Below are 13835 nucleotides of genomic sequence, written 5' to 3' on the forward strand. Positions count from 1 at the left end.
CAATAGGTTAGTACCAAAAAATAATATATAATGACTATGAAATGATTATAAAACATCCAAGATTGATAATATAACAGCATGGAACAATCAAAAATTATAGATATGTTGGAGACGTATCAGAGTCCAACTTGGACCCCTATTCCAATTCCCCCCCCCCCCCCCCCCACTTCCTTTTACTGGAAGGGGAAAGGGGGAAGGAGTAGGAGGAGGAGAAGGAAAGGGGGGTCGCGTCCCCTCCCCTTGTCCAATTCGGACTCCCATGGGGGGCGCACGCCACCCCTTGTGGGCTGCCTCCCCTCCCCTCTATGGCCCATATCTTCCCCCCGGGTTCCGGTAACCCCCCGGTACTCCGATAAAAACCTGAAACACTTCAGAACCATTCCGGTGTCCGAATACTATCGTCCAATATATCAATCTTTACCTCTCGACCATTTAGAGACTCCTCGTCATGTCTGTGATATCATTCGGAACTCCGAACAATCTTCGGTCACCAAAACACGTAACTCATAATACAAATCGTCATCGAACGTTAAGCGTGCGGACCCTATGGGTTCGAGAACTATGTATACATGACTGAGACACATCTCCATTCAGTAACCAATAGAGGAACTTGGATGCTCATATTGGTTCCTACATATTCTACGAAGATCTTTATCGGTCAAACCGCAATGACAACATACGTAATTCCCTTTGTCATCGGTATGTTACTTGCCCGAGATTCGATCATCGGTATCTTCATACCTAGTTCAATCTCGTGACCAGCAAGTATCTTTACTCGTTCCATAATGCATCATCTCGTAACTAACTCATTAGTCACATTGCTTGCAAGGCTTATCATGATGTGCATTACTGAGAGGGCCCAGAGATAACTCTCCGATACTCGGGGTGACAAATCCTAATCTCGATCTATGCCAACCCAACAAACACCTTCAGAGATACCTGTAAAGCATCTTTATAATCACTCGGTAACGTTGTGATGTTTGATAGCACACAAGGTATTCCTCCGACATTCGGGAGTTGCATAATCTCATAGTCAAAGGAATATGTATAAGTCATGAAGAAAGCAATAGCAATAAAACTTAACGATCATTATGCTAAGCTAACGGGTGGGTCTTGTCCATCACATCATTCTCCTAATGATGTGATCCCGTTCATCAAATGACAACACATGTCTATGGTCAGGAAACTTAACAATCTTTGATTAACGAGCTAGTCAAGTAGAGGCATACTAGGGACACTTTGTTTTGTCTATGTATTCACACATGTATCAAGTTTCCGGTTAATACAATTCTAGCATGAATAATAAACATTTATCATGATATAAGGAAATATAAATAACAACTTTATTATTACCCCTAGGGCATATTTCCTTCAGTTTCATCATCAAGAACATCATCTTCGAAGGTGGTGCAGCGGCCACTGCTTCCACTGACCGTGCCGCCGCAACTGCCTACGATTCCGAGGATACCCAAAGCCAAGACGGCCGAGCTCCATTCACACGGCCACCTATGATCAAGCTGGCATGGACAACGCCTTCATGCAAGATCAGGTCGGTCTGGGCAGCTTCCCGCTCGACCACGAGTTCCCGGAGGACTATGTCCTCGAGGAAGAGGATGAAATGGACATCGACGGGGAGCCTTTGTTCGAGGACGAGCTAGCCAACCAAACTGGGGCGAAACCGAAGCACAAGAGCAAACGGGCGAAGGCATACACGTCGTCCGAGGACAAAGTCCTTTGTGAGTGTTGGAGGGACATTGGACAAGACCCTAAGGCCAGCGCCAAACAAAAGGCATAAACCTTTTGGCTTCGTGTTCATCGTGAGTACCGTGAATGCAAGAATTTTGTGCCGTATCAAATGCAAAGCAAGCATGGGTGGGTGTCCATCTCGAAGCGATGGAGGGTGATACAACAAGATTGCAACAAGTTGTGTGCCCCCCTTGAGAGCATCAAGGCACACCCCGTGAGCGGCATCGGCATGAAAGATATGGTATACATGTGTCCCTCTTCGTCTTCGTTTCCATTATGCTTCCATGTCCATTTGCCCATATGCTTGCATGCTATTCATTTATAGGCATTCGCAGCTTTGGAGGCATTCAAGGTCCAATATGAGGGCGAGTCCTTCAACCTCTCACATTGTTGGATGGTCATCAACGGGGAGGAGAAGTTCAAGACGCAATATGTCGTCGTCATGGCGCGTGGCAGGAAGGAAGCTGTAGAGGAGCTTGGGGAGGGCGAAAAGGCACGGTCGCGGGGGAAGACCAACTCCAAGAATGAGGACAAGCATGAGGCGGCGTCCATTGCCTGGCTTGCAACCGTGGAGGGCATGATGAGCAAGGACATAAGGGAGGAGAAGCATCGGCACGAAAAGGAAGAGAAAATGAACGCCTTCATGGAGATCCAAAGGAGGAGGCTTGAGCTTGATGCGGAGAAGCAAGCCAAGATGCTTGAGATGGAGGTGGAGAAGCAAGCCAAGATGCTTGAGATCGATCCGCCAATGCCAAGAGCAAGGCGAAAGAAGTGGTGCTCGCTAGCATGATGACGGGGATGGAGATCATGAAGGTGGACCTGAACACCGTGTCGCCGAGGAAGAGGCCATGGTTCGAGAAGATGCACGCCGTCATGCTCAAGTTCGACGATGAGTGATCTATGGCGGAGAGCGTCATCCCTTTTTTGTATGCCGGCAAGTGTGCTGGCATGACCACGACCAAGATGGTGTGGTCGAATTCTCACCACTTTTTGTGTGCTGGCATGTGTGCCAGCCGCTGGCAAATGCCAGCATGAACTGTGTGGTGATTGTTTTGGAGGCTGGCATTGTCTGTCGGCCGCTAGAATGATGCCGGCATAAACTTTGGGCGATGGCATGACCGCTGGCATGATCTATGGCCGCAGGCCTTTTCAATTTATGCGTGGACATGAAATGGGTCGCGCGCGTTGGGCGCGCGGCCGGTGTCGGTGTCAAAACCGGTGGATCTCGGGTAGGGGGTCCCGAACTGTGCGTCTAGGCCGGATGGTAACAGGAGTCAAGGAACACGATGTTTTACCCAGGTTCGGGCCCTCTTGATGGAGGTAAAACCCTACATCCTGCTTGATTAATATTGATGATATGGGTAGTACAAGAGTAGATCTACCATGAGATCAAGGAGGCTAAACCGTAAAAGCTAGCCTATGGTATGATTGTTGTATGATGAAGTTGTCCTACGGACTAAAACCCTCCGGTTTATATAGACACCGAAGAGGGTTAGGGTTACACAAAGTTGGTTACAATGGTAGGAGATCTTGAATATCCGCATCGCCAAGCTTGCCTTCCACGCCAAGGAAAGTCCCATCCGGACACGGGACGAAGTCTTCAATCTTGTATCTTCATAGTCCTGGAGTCCGGCTGAAGGTATAGTCCGGCTACCTGAACACCCCCTAATCCAGGACTCCCTCAGTAGCCCCTGAACCAGGCTTCAATGACGACGAGTCCGGCGCGTAGATTGTCTTCGGCATTGCAAGGCGGGTTCCTCCTCCAAATTCTTCATGAAAGTTTGTAAACACCAAGAGTAGTGTCCGGCTCTGCAAAATAAGTTTCCACGTATTGCCACAGAGAGAATAATATTAACACAAATCTAATCCGCTGACGTATTCCGCAGCGTGACATCACACTATGGCCAAGCCTTTATTCGAATCGTTTTCACTTTTCCACCTCAGCGTGTTTTGCGAGGCGGTTTCCTTGGCACGTCTTGTCAAAGCAGAGATCGTGTCCCCTTTATTTACGGGATTCTCATCAATACGGACATGGGTAACCCAATCGTGCCCGTTAGCATGTCTTCTCGATTAAAGGCGAGTCCCAAACGGTTACGGGGAGGGCTCCTGGTATTCAACCTCTTATAAAGAGACCAAGGCCTTACTCCTTTTCTCCAATCTCAAAACAAGTTCGCCCGTCGCCTCGAGTTCCAACACCCTAGGCTCCAGATTCCAGGCGCTTCGGACCTTCGACAATGTCCGGTTCCGTCCTTCAAGGCCGATGGATGCCCTCCTCCGTCACGGAGGAAGACATGCTAAAGTTGAGAGAGGCTAAGTTCTTGACCGCCGAAATTTTGCATAGGTTGCCTTCTCAAAGGCAGGCTATTCCCAGTCCCCAGCCCGGTGAGAGCGTAGTGTTCATGTCTCACTTCCTTCGGGGGTTAGGCTTCCCGATGGATCCCTTCGTGAGGGGGCTGATGTTCTATTATGGGCTGGAATTTCATGACTTAGCTCCGGAGTCCATCCTCCACATTTCCTCATTCATCATTGTGTGTGAAGCGTTCCTCCGTGTTACTCCTCACTTCGGATTATGGCTCAAGACTTTTGGAGTGGAGCCGAAGATGATCGAGGGACGGCACGTAGAGTGCGGAGGCGCTGTCATAAGTAAGAATGCTGATGCTCCATGGCCCGAGGGCTCCTTTCAAGAGGAGCTCGGCTTGTGGCAACGAGAGTGGTTCTATATCACCGCTCCCAAGAGCGCCAAGTGGGTGGCGCCTCCTGCCTTTCGCTCGGGTCCCCCACCACGGCTAGCGTCATGGGTCAACAAAGGATTAGATTGGGGGTTATCCAAAGACGTGCCCTTGTTGCAGGGCCGCATTAGGGATCTCTTAGAAAGAGACCTCAACCTGGTCAAGGTGACGCAGGTCATGCTGATTCGCCGAACACTGCCTGGCAAACGTCGCTCCCTTCGTCTGTGGGAGTTTAGTCCGGAGGGACCACGAGCTCTCCAGCATTTTATGGGCGCAACGCCCGTGGAGATGTATAAAATGTTCTTCGGATCACAAGCAATGTGTCCGGATTTGACCGAGGACGCATGTTTAAGCTGCAATCGCCCGGATACTCAAGTAAGTAACCTTGTGCCCGGACTCGCTATCCGTAAAATTGTCATAAATTCGCCCCTAAAAGAGCTGTCGTTTTAAACAGGAGTGGATAGCGAAGGCAAAGCTGATCAGGTGTCCGGCTTCCCTTCCTGAGACCAGGCCGGATCCCGTGCTAGTCAGGATGTTGAAGATCGTGCCTTTGGAGGGAAGTGAGGGGGAGGACAAGGAAACTATGGCCTCCTCGAAGGAGGCTGCTCCGAAGGGAAGAACCGACAATTCCTCTCCTAAGGGGAAGAAGAGGGCCGCCTCTGACGACCCGGAGACCATGGCCTCAAAGCAGGGGAAAAAGTCCTCATCAGAGGGTCCGACGCCGGGGAGATCCTCGGCCAAACTACGCCCTCAAAGGGATCAGCCCTCCAGCGAGCCGTAAGTAGAGAAAGATTTTCCTTTGGAGGGATGAGAGAAATCCTTGCTTTTTATCTAAGAAGATTAACCGAAATTTTACTTTGTAGCTCGGACCTCAGCCCTTCTCAGTAGAGCTCGTCTTCGGGGGATCTTCTTCCGGAGATGATGGAGAGTGGAACGCCTCCCCTGCCGTACCGCCTGGCGAGGCGGGCGACCCTGAGGTGTCGTCGCGGAGGGTTTCTCCGAATCCGGTAGGGGTGGAAGGTAGCCATATGTCCCCCCAAGGTTCTCCGCGTCCGACCTTCGATGGAGGTCATAGGACGAGTCCAGCACCGTCCGATGCGCGGTCGGAGGAGCTGATGATTCTGCTGGGGCGAGCTTCTATCTCAGAGGAGCATCGTGCATTGATGGTACGGTGATTGGAAGGATTTCGTTCGCGGAAAGCGGATTACATGAGGCTGTCAGAAGTTTGCTGACGGGATTTGAGGTACGTTTGATAATGTACTTCTTTGTCAGTTGCGCATAAACAAGATGCGCCCTATGTAGATAGTAGCCCCAGAGACTCTGTGCGTTGTCAAAATTAACGGCGCGCAGAGGATCATAATCCCAGGTCTAAAATGTCGCCTTTGTATACAGGTGGTGAAGTGTCTGGAATCGAGCCAAACTGATGATTTTGCCGAACTAAAGCGGCAACTTGACGTGGCAGATGCCGACATCGCGCTCGTCAACGAGCGGCTTGATGAGGCTCAAGGTATGCAATTCCTCGGGTGGCATCTGGTAAGAGGAGCTTTATGCCAGTATCTTACAATGTGTGTGCTTGACGCAGATGGTGCGGCCGCCGTGGAGAGTCTTCGGGCGGAACTTGCCCGAGCTAAGGAACAAGCCAGGAAAAGTGATGCGGCTGCCGAGAAGGCCCTTGAAGAGGTGAGAGCCGAACAGGCTATTCACTGCCGAAGCAAGAAGGAGATGGCCGTGATGGCCGTGAAGTTAAAAAGTGCTCCTGACCGTTGCAAGTTTCTTGAGAAAGAAGACCGGGCGAGACAGACGGACTTAGAGAAGGTCGTTGCTAATGCCAAGGACACTCGCTCTGCGATGAGAGCTGCGAAGGAGGAGCTGCATCAGGCCAGACAGATTGCGGTTGGAAAGCCCTTTATGCTGCGGAGGAAGTTTTGCGATCCGAAGTTTGCTCTGTTGGACCGGATGTGGAGTGCGGAGGACACCTATCTGGATTTGGCAGCGAGTGCTGCTGATGCGACCGAATATTTTCGAGATCAAGAAGATCGCGAAGTGGAAAGGCTTTTCTAATCGCAGTTCCAGAATCCAGAGCGTCCACTGGCAGTGGACGATCGTCTGGCTCAATGGGCCAAACTGAATAGATTGTCCGGACTCGCCATGAAGTATGTCATGGGTCATCTGTGGCCGGGGAGATCGGAGCCGAAGAGTTATTTCAGCTTGGTGCAGCAATTCCTTGACGCAGTGCCACGTATCAATGCGATGAAGAGGTCAGCATGCATAGAGGGCGCATGGATGGCTCTTGCCCGTGTCAAGACATACTGGGCAGAGATGGAGACCACCGTTGTTGCATCCTGAGATTCGGACAAAAGCCGAGTACCCTCCGAGCACTATTTTCAGGAAGTCCTTGAAGGCGCTCGTGTAATAGAGACGCAGTGCTCGAAGGATGCTATGTTCTGATAGCATATGTAATTATAAAGCAATATTTTGATGAATTGTAGTAGCCTTTTATACTTGTGCCTTCAAGTATTTGGAACACCTCCTGTGCGGCCGTTTTAAGATATATATATATATACAAAATCTGAAAGATTACAGTCGTTGGCTTCAGCCCCCACGCACATAGTGCGAGGGTGCTCGCAGAAGGCGCATTTTCACACTTAATCCAACGTCTTGGTCCTACAAAGGAGGTGATAGCGCAGCGAGCTAGGCAACCAGACTATAATGCTTTAACACTTTCACTTAGCCATAGGAGCTTGACAATGGGACTATTTAGGTAGCCCCTGGTGGCGACTGCGCTCGCCCGAATTCGGGGCGCGTATGTGCCTGGCCGGGAAACGGCCCTTCGTTAATGCGGAGGAATCCTACAGATTCCGGAGAGTCATCGAGTGGTTGACCAGTCTCACGCCATATCATGACAGTCGGTTTTCGGCTTTCTCTACTGAGGTGCTCGCCTGGCCGAACCAGGGCACAATCGCAGTAGTTCTCCTGGTGCCTCCTTAGCCGATAGAGCGGAACGTAAGGAGGCCGAACACAGGAGCCGGGAAACCCAACATTTGACCAAAATCATGACTCGGAGCTGATGCATATAAGGCCAAACTCGCGACGCCGAACACTCCCTAAGGTATTCGGTCTTTATGAGAGCGGGCGAGGTAACACTCTGAGGAAGAAGCCCCTAGTGTCCAGGTACGCGCAAGAATTCTGACGTGGCCACATGCCAAGACGCCAGCCTCCTCCTTGGTCATAGAACCAGGGGATGTGTATCAACAAGAGACTGTAAGAAAGGTTTACGCAGGGTTTTAATCTGAAAAGAATCCTTGGAACGGGTCCCTACTGCACGTCTGCGCCTGTGTCTCCGTTGTGCCGTATCCTGGACGGGCGCAGCACGATGTTCATCTGTAAAAAGAGAGAAACTAAGTTGAAAAAGGGGCGTGCCGAACAAAAGTTATATGAAATAAACAAAGTGTAAAGTAAAATATGAAAAATTGAGCTTTATTGTCTCTTATTTTATACGTGTGAAGCCCCTAGTGCAGGGGTATATGGCCACTAAGCCTTTATCAACAATACTTTTGTGCTGGACTCGTCTATCCGTGTCCGTGGTCTTAATGACCTGTTCTGATGTTTTGGCTGGTGAAGCCATTGTATTGTGGGGCTGTTAAAGTGGCCGCACAATCCTCCGCTTGGGGGAGGTGTTCTCACTGCTTCCCCTTTAAGGAGATGATGCCGCGTGGACCGGGCATCTTAAGCGTAAGAGATGCATAATGCGGTATTGCGTTAAAGCGGGCGAAAGCTTCGCGTCCCAGTAGTGCTTGATAGCGACTTGAGAATGGGACGATGTGGAAAGTCAGCTTTTCGCGACGGAAGTTATCGGCAGAGCCGAAAATAACCTCGAGCCGGAGAAAACCCATGCAATGGGTGTCCGGACCTGGCGTTACTCCTTGAAAGGAGGTTTTGCTGTGGCGAATTCTTTTTGGGTCGATCCCCATGTGGCGGATTGAGTCCTGATATATCAGGTTGAGTCCGCTGCCACCGTCCATAAGGACATTTGAAAACTGGAGTCCGCCAATTATTGGATCGAGTACCAGGGCAGTCCAGCCTGGGTTCCTGACACTTCTAGAATAATCCAGATGATCGAAGATGATTGGTTTTGACAACCAGTGATGGGATTCCTTTGGGATAGGCCGTGGGGCGCGTACCTTTATGGGCGCCGCACGTTTTGTTATGTGGAGTAAGTTTACTATTTTTACTTCTTGTGGGAAATTCTTTTGTTTCCTGGTACGCTGCTTTTGGGGTTCGTCCTCGTCTTCGCTTGGTGTGTCGAGCCCCTTGTGTTCAGCGTTGAGTCTGTCGGATTGTTTGAAAACCCAACAATCTCTGTGGATATGGTTAGCAAGCTTTCCGGGAGTGCTGTGTATTTGACATATCCTATCCAAGATTTTGTTTAGGTTGGACAGGTCATCCCTGTTATCTTGGAGGGGCGGCTTTTTCTGATTCTGTCGTGAGCTTTTGAATCCGGCATTGACTGCCGTGCTCTTCGGACTTTTTTCCTTAGTCCGGCGACGGTCCTTATTGCGTCGCGGTTTTCCATTTCCATCCCTAGTTTCGGATGTACTTGGGTCACTGGTGCTGCATCTTGCCAACCAGCTGTCCTCTCCTGCGCAAAAGCGGGTCATGAGGCTTGTTAGTGCGGCCATTGTTCTTGGCTTTTCTTGGCCGAGGTGTCTGGCGAGCCATTCGTCTCGGACATTATGCCTGAAAGCCGCTAAGGCTTCAGCGTCCGGACAGTCGACTATCTGATTCTTTTTAGTAAGAAATCTATTCCAGAATTGCCGAGCTGACTCTCCGGGCTGTTGAGTTATGTGACTAAGATCGTCTGCATCCGGAGGGCGGACATAGGTCCCTTGAAAATTTGCTCGGAAAGCGTCCTCGAGCTCTTCCCAACTTTCGATTGTGTTTTCAGGAAGGCTTTTGAGCCAATGCCGGGCTGGCCCTTTAAGCTTGAGGGGTAAGTATTTTATGGCGTGGAGGTCATCTCCTCTAGCCATATGTATGTGGAGGATATAATCCTCGATCCAGACTCCAGGGTCTGTTGTTCCATCATATGCCTCTATGTTTACGGGTTTGAATCCCGCTGGAAATTCATAATCCAGGACCTCATCGGTGAAACATAGGGGGTGTGTGGCACCCCTGTATTTGGGTGTGCCGGATTCTGATAATGGCTTTACTGCATTGCTTACGAGAGCTTGCTTTCTTGGCCCGTAAATGGACCTGGCTGGGCCATGATGCGAATCCTTAAGTGGGTCACATGCCGGCTTAAGTGCGGCGCTGCTTGCCGCTTTATGCTGGCCATGGGGTCGTCTATCCGACCGTGTGGCTTTCTCACTTTTGGAATGCGAGGGCTCTAAGGCCTCCTCGTCGAATTCAGGCAGTAGCTTTCTCTTCAGATAGCTTTTACTGCGGCGACTGTCGCCGTATTTGTCTGCGGTATTGATTACTTTACTCCATCTAATCCTGAGTGCATATTCCGCAGTTTTTAGCTTCCGCTTCTGCTTTTTCAGGCTGTGTGCGGTTGCAACGAGCCGTTTGTGGAGGTTCTTCTGCTTCGTGGGCTTGTCCGGCGTAGGGTCGTCCGGAATGCCATTTTCGCCGGGGGAGGGATGTTCGGTTTCTTTATCCGGGTTGTCCTGTTGGGACGGTTGCTCTAAGGCATGCTCGTCGTCTACCGGCTCATCCTGCTCTATGGCTGGGTCTTTATCGAGGCGGGGCTTGGGTCGGCGTTTACGCCGACGCTTTGATTGTTTTTCGAGAGATCGATCCCTCTTTCCATCCCTGTTTTCCTCGTTGTTGCTTCCTTTAGGGGTATCCACCATGTACACATCGTGAGATGAGGTGGCTGTCCAATGCCCTATAGGCGTTGGTTCTTGGTTGTCTCCTGCATCGTCGTTCATACCGTCGATGTCTTCGGAGTCGAAGTCGAGCATGTCGGTTAAGTCGTCGACAGTGGCTATGAAGTGGGTGGTGGGTGGGTTTTGAATTTCTTCATCATCCGAATCCCATCCTTGCTGACCGTAGTTCGGCCAGGGCTCTCCTGATAAAGAGAGAGACTTTAGCGAATTCAGGATGTCGCCGAAGGGCGAGTGCAGAAAGATGTCTGCGGCGGTGAACTCCATTATCGGCGCCCAATCGGATTCGATCGGCAAGGGCGCGTTGGGCTCGGAGTTCGGAAAGGAATCCGGCTCCTCGGAGTCACGGGCCATGCGGAGTGCGGGGCTGGAGTTCGGCTCGATCTCCTCTAAGATCGCAGCCCCTGAGGCAGCGTCCAACCGCTGATCCTCGATCGGCGCAGTAGGCTCCAAATCAATGGTCGGAACCGATGCGTGTGCGGCCTCCAAGGCGCTGTTCGGCGACAGAGCTATATCATGCCCATCGAGACAGTGCGGCGCGCTTGGCTGTGGCTCGAATCCGTCGAAGATCAAGTCCCTGCGGATGTCAGCCGTGTAGTTTAGGCTTCCAAACCTGACCTGATGGCCAGGGGCGTAGCTTTCGATCTGCTTAAGGTGGCCAAGCGACTTGGCTCACAGTGGGAAGCCGCCGAAGACGAAGATCTGTCTGGGGAGAAAAGTCTCACCCTGGACTGCATCGTTGTTGATGATCGAAGGAGCCATCGGGCCTAAAGGCGACGACACAGAGGAACTCTCAATGAAAGCACCAATGTCGGTGTCAAAACCGGCGGATCTCGGGTAGGGGGTCCCGAACTGTGCGTCTAGGCCGGATGGTAACAGGAGGCAAGGAACACGATGTTTTACCCAGGTTCGGGCCCTCTTGATAGAGGTAAAACCCTACGTCCTGCTTGATTAATATTGATGATATGGGTAGTACAAGAGTAGATCTACCACGAGATCAAGGAGGCTAAACCCTAAAAGCTAGCCTATGGTATGATTGTTGTATGATGAAGTTGTCCTACGGACTAAAACCCTCCGGTTTATATAGACACCGGAGAGGGTTAGGGTTACACAAAGTCGGTTACAATGGTAGGAGATCTTGAATATCCGCGTCGCCAAGCTTGCCTTCCACGCCAAGGAAAGTCCCATCCGGACACGGGACGAAGTCTTCAATCTTGTATCTTCATAGTCCTGGAGTCTGGCTGAAGGTATAGTCCGGCTACCCGAACACCCCCTAATCCAGGACTCCCTTAGCCGGTCCAAAACAAAAGGAGGACAGACGCCGAGCAGGCAGCCGACCCAAACAGACGAAAAGCGGACAAAGCACGCGTCCATTTGGGTCGACGCGTTGGAGTTGCTCTTACCATGTTTTAACACAGTACAGACGCAAGCGCTCATATAAACACGCATACACTCACCCCTATGAACGCACAGACGCACACCTTACCCCTATGAGCACCTCCGAAAGACTGAACTGGCATATCATCATGAAATTTACGAAGTCATCGTAGGCACCTTGTCATCGACAGGAACGTCTCCTCCCACTGAATGTGCATCGCCGAAAATCCTAAAATAAATGCGAGCATCAGGACTTGAACCCTGGTGGGTTGGGGATACCACAGTCCCTCTAACCATCCAACCACAGGTTGGTTCGCGCTCTTACCATGTTTTATTATAGATACCATGGCAATTATTATGACTTTTAATATATTTACCATGGTGGTAAATATATTAGACTTTACAAGGTAAATTCATTAGACTATACCATGACAAATACATTGAACTTATTTTCTCGCGCATTGAAAGTCATGATTTCCGTTTTCATACCATGGTGGTAAATATATTGGACTTTACAAGGTAAATTCATTAGACTATACCATGGCAAATACATTGAACTTATTTTCTCGCGCATTGGAAGTCATGATTTCCGTTTTCAAATTCCTAAATTTAGCCATCTTTCAAAGAAGAAAAATCCTAAATTCATTCCTTTTGCCATGCCAACTTTTTTATTGAACAAACTTATGTTACATATCATGGCAAATTTATTTTCCATCAATGAATGGGTTAATTCTTTTCGTAATTTACCATGGAAATTTTATTTTTTGGAGCATGGCAAAAAAGATGGACAATGGCAACTTTAATTTATGGACCATGGAACCTTCTAAGATTTTTTTTGTGTTTGCACACATGGCAATGTTTTTGAAAATAGTTTCACAGGGTAAATTGTAAATAATTATTCCCATGGCAAATTTTGTAGGAATGTTTTTGAGATATCCGTGTGGCAAATTGTAGGTATTTTTTCAACTATGATGATTACAAAATGTACTCTTGTGATAATTTAAACCTTTCCAACAAGTTGAAATGTGATCATTTACAAAATTTTGAACAATTTGTCATGTCATGGAATTTTTATCCTCCTTTTTTTATATTTACTTCCATGCATTTTTTTGAAGAAAAAAACTCATGTCTAAATTATGCACTTTTTGGGCAACTTTGAATGCAATATTTTTTGTATTCTTTTAACTATACCATGCCAAATTCATGTATGTTTTTTCACAATTAACATGCAAATTTACCATGTTTTTTCGTCCTTTTTGTAGAATAAAAACTAGGCTTTTGTGGCCCAACTGTCGTGAAGCGGTTCACACTGAGGGTGCTCTTCGAGTGGGACCTCCTATTTGGCGACCTGCGTGCCAGACACCCCCACCCCACGCTCCGGAATGTATATGGTGCACAGGGCAATTGGTGCTACCGGTACACCGGTCCTCCATTTCACATTAAAAGTTATTCAAAAAAGTCTGAAAGAATACATTGGCACAACACCAATCCATATTTTCACAAAAACTAAAATTATAATTCAAAACATTGCTCGAGATACAAAAATGACAAATTTGACACTTCATAGTACATAACACAAGTTGGGCTTCAGTTTTGACCCATTAGTACGTTGATGTCAAATTTGTCATTTTGTAACTCAAGCAATTTTTCGAATTTTGATTTGAATTTTTGTGACAACATACATTGATGTTTTGTCAATGCACCAAAAATTTTATGAATTTTTTCGAACATTTGTCAATATGCAACAAGATTCGGGTGCACCGGTAGCATCAATTCCCTGCTGCACCAGATACGTTCTCCCCACCCACACGCTCCCACGCACGCCTTTTTTGGACCGGACATTGTACGGGGCGGGATGTTCCTGTTGTTTTCATTTCTTTTATGTTTCTTTTTTTATTTTCTATTTTTGTTGTTTTATTCATTCAAATAATTTGGGATTTCAAGAAGTTCCTGATTTCAAAAATAGTGAAATTTTCAAAGGTAATATTTGAGAAATCATAAAATATTCATAAATTTGAAAAAATGTTCAAAACCCCAAAAAATGTTCACAAATGTTTGAGAAATCCCAAATTTTAAAAGAATTCCATACTTTTCA

Source organism: Triticum urartu, chromosome 4 (genome assembly GCF_003073215.2).
Source record: "Triticum urartu cultivar G1812 chromosome 4, Tu2.1, whole genome shotgun sequence".
Classification (NCBI taxonomy): Eukaryota; Viridiplantae; Streptophyta; class Magnoliopsida; order Poales; family Poaceae; genus Triticum; species Triticum urartu.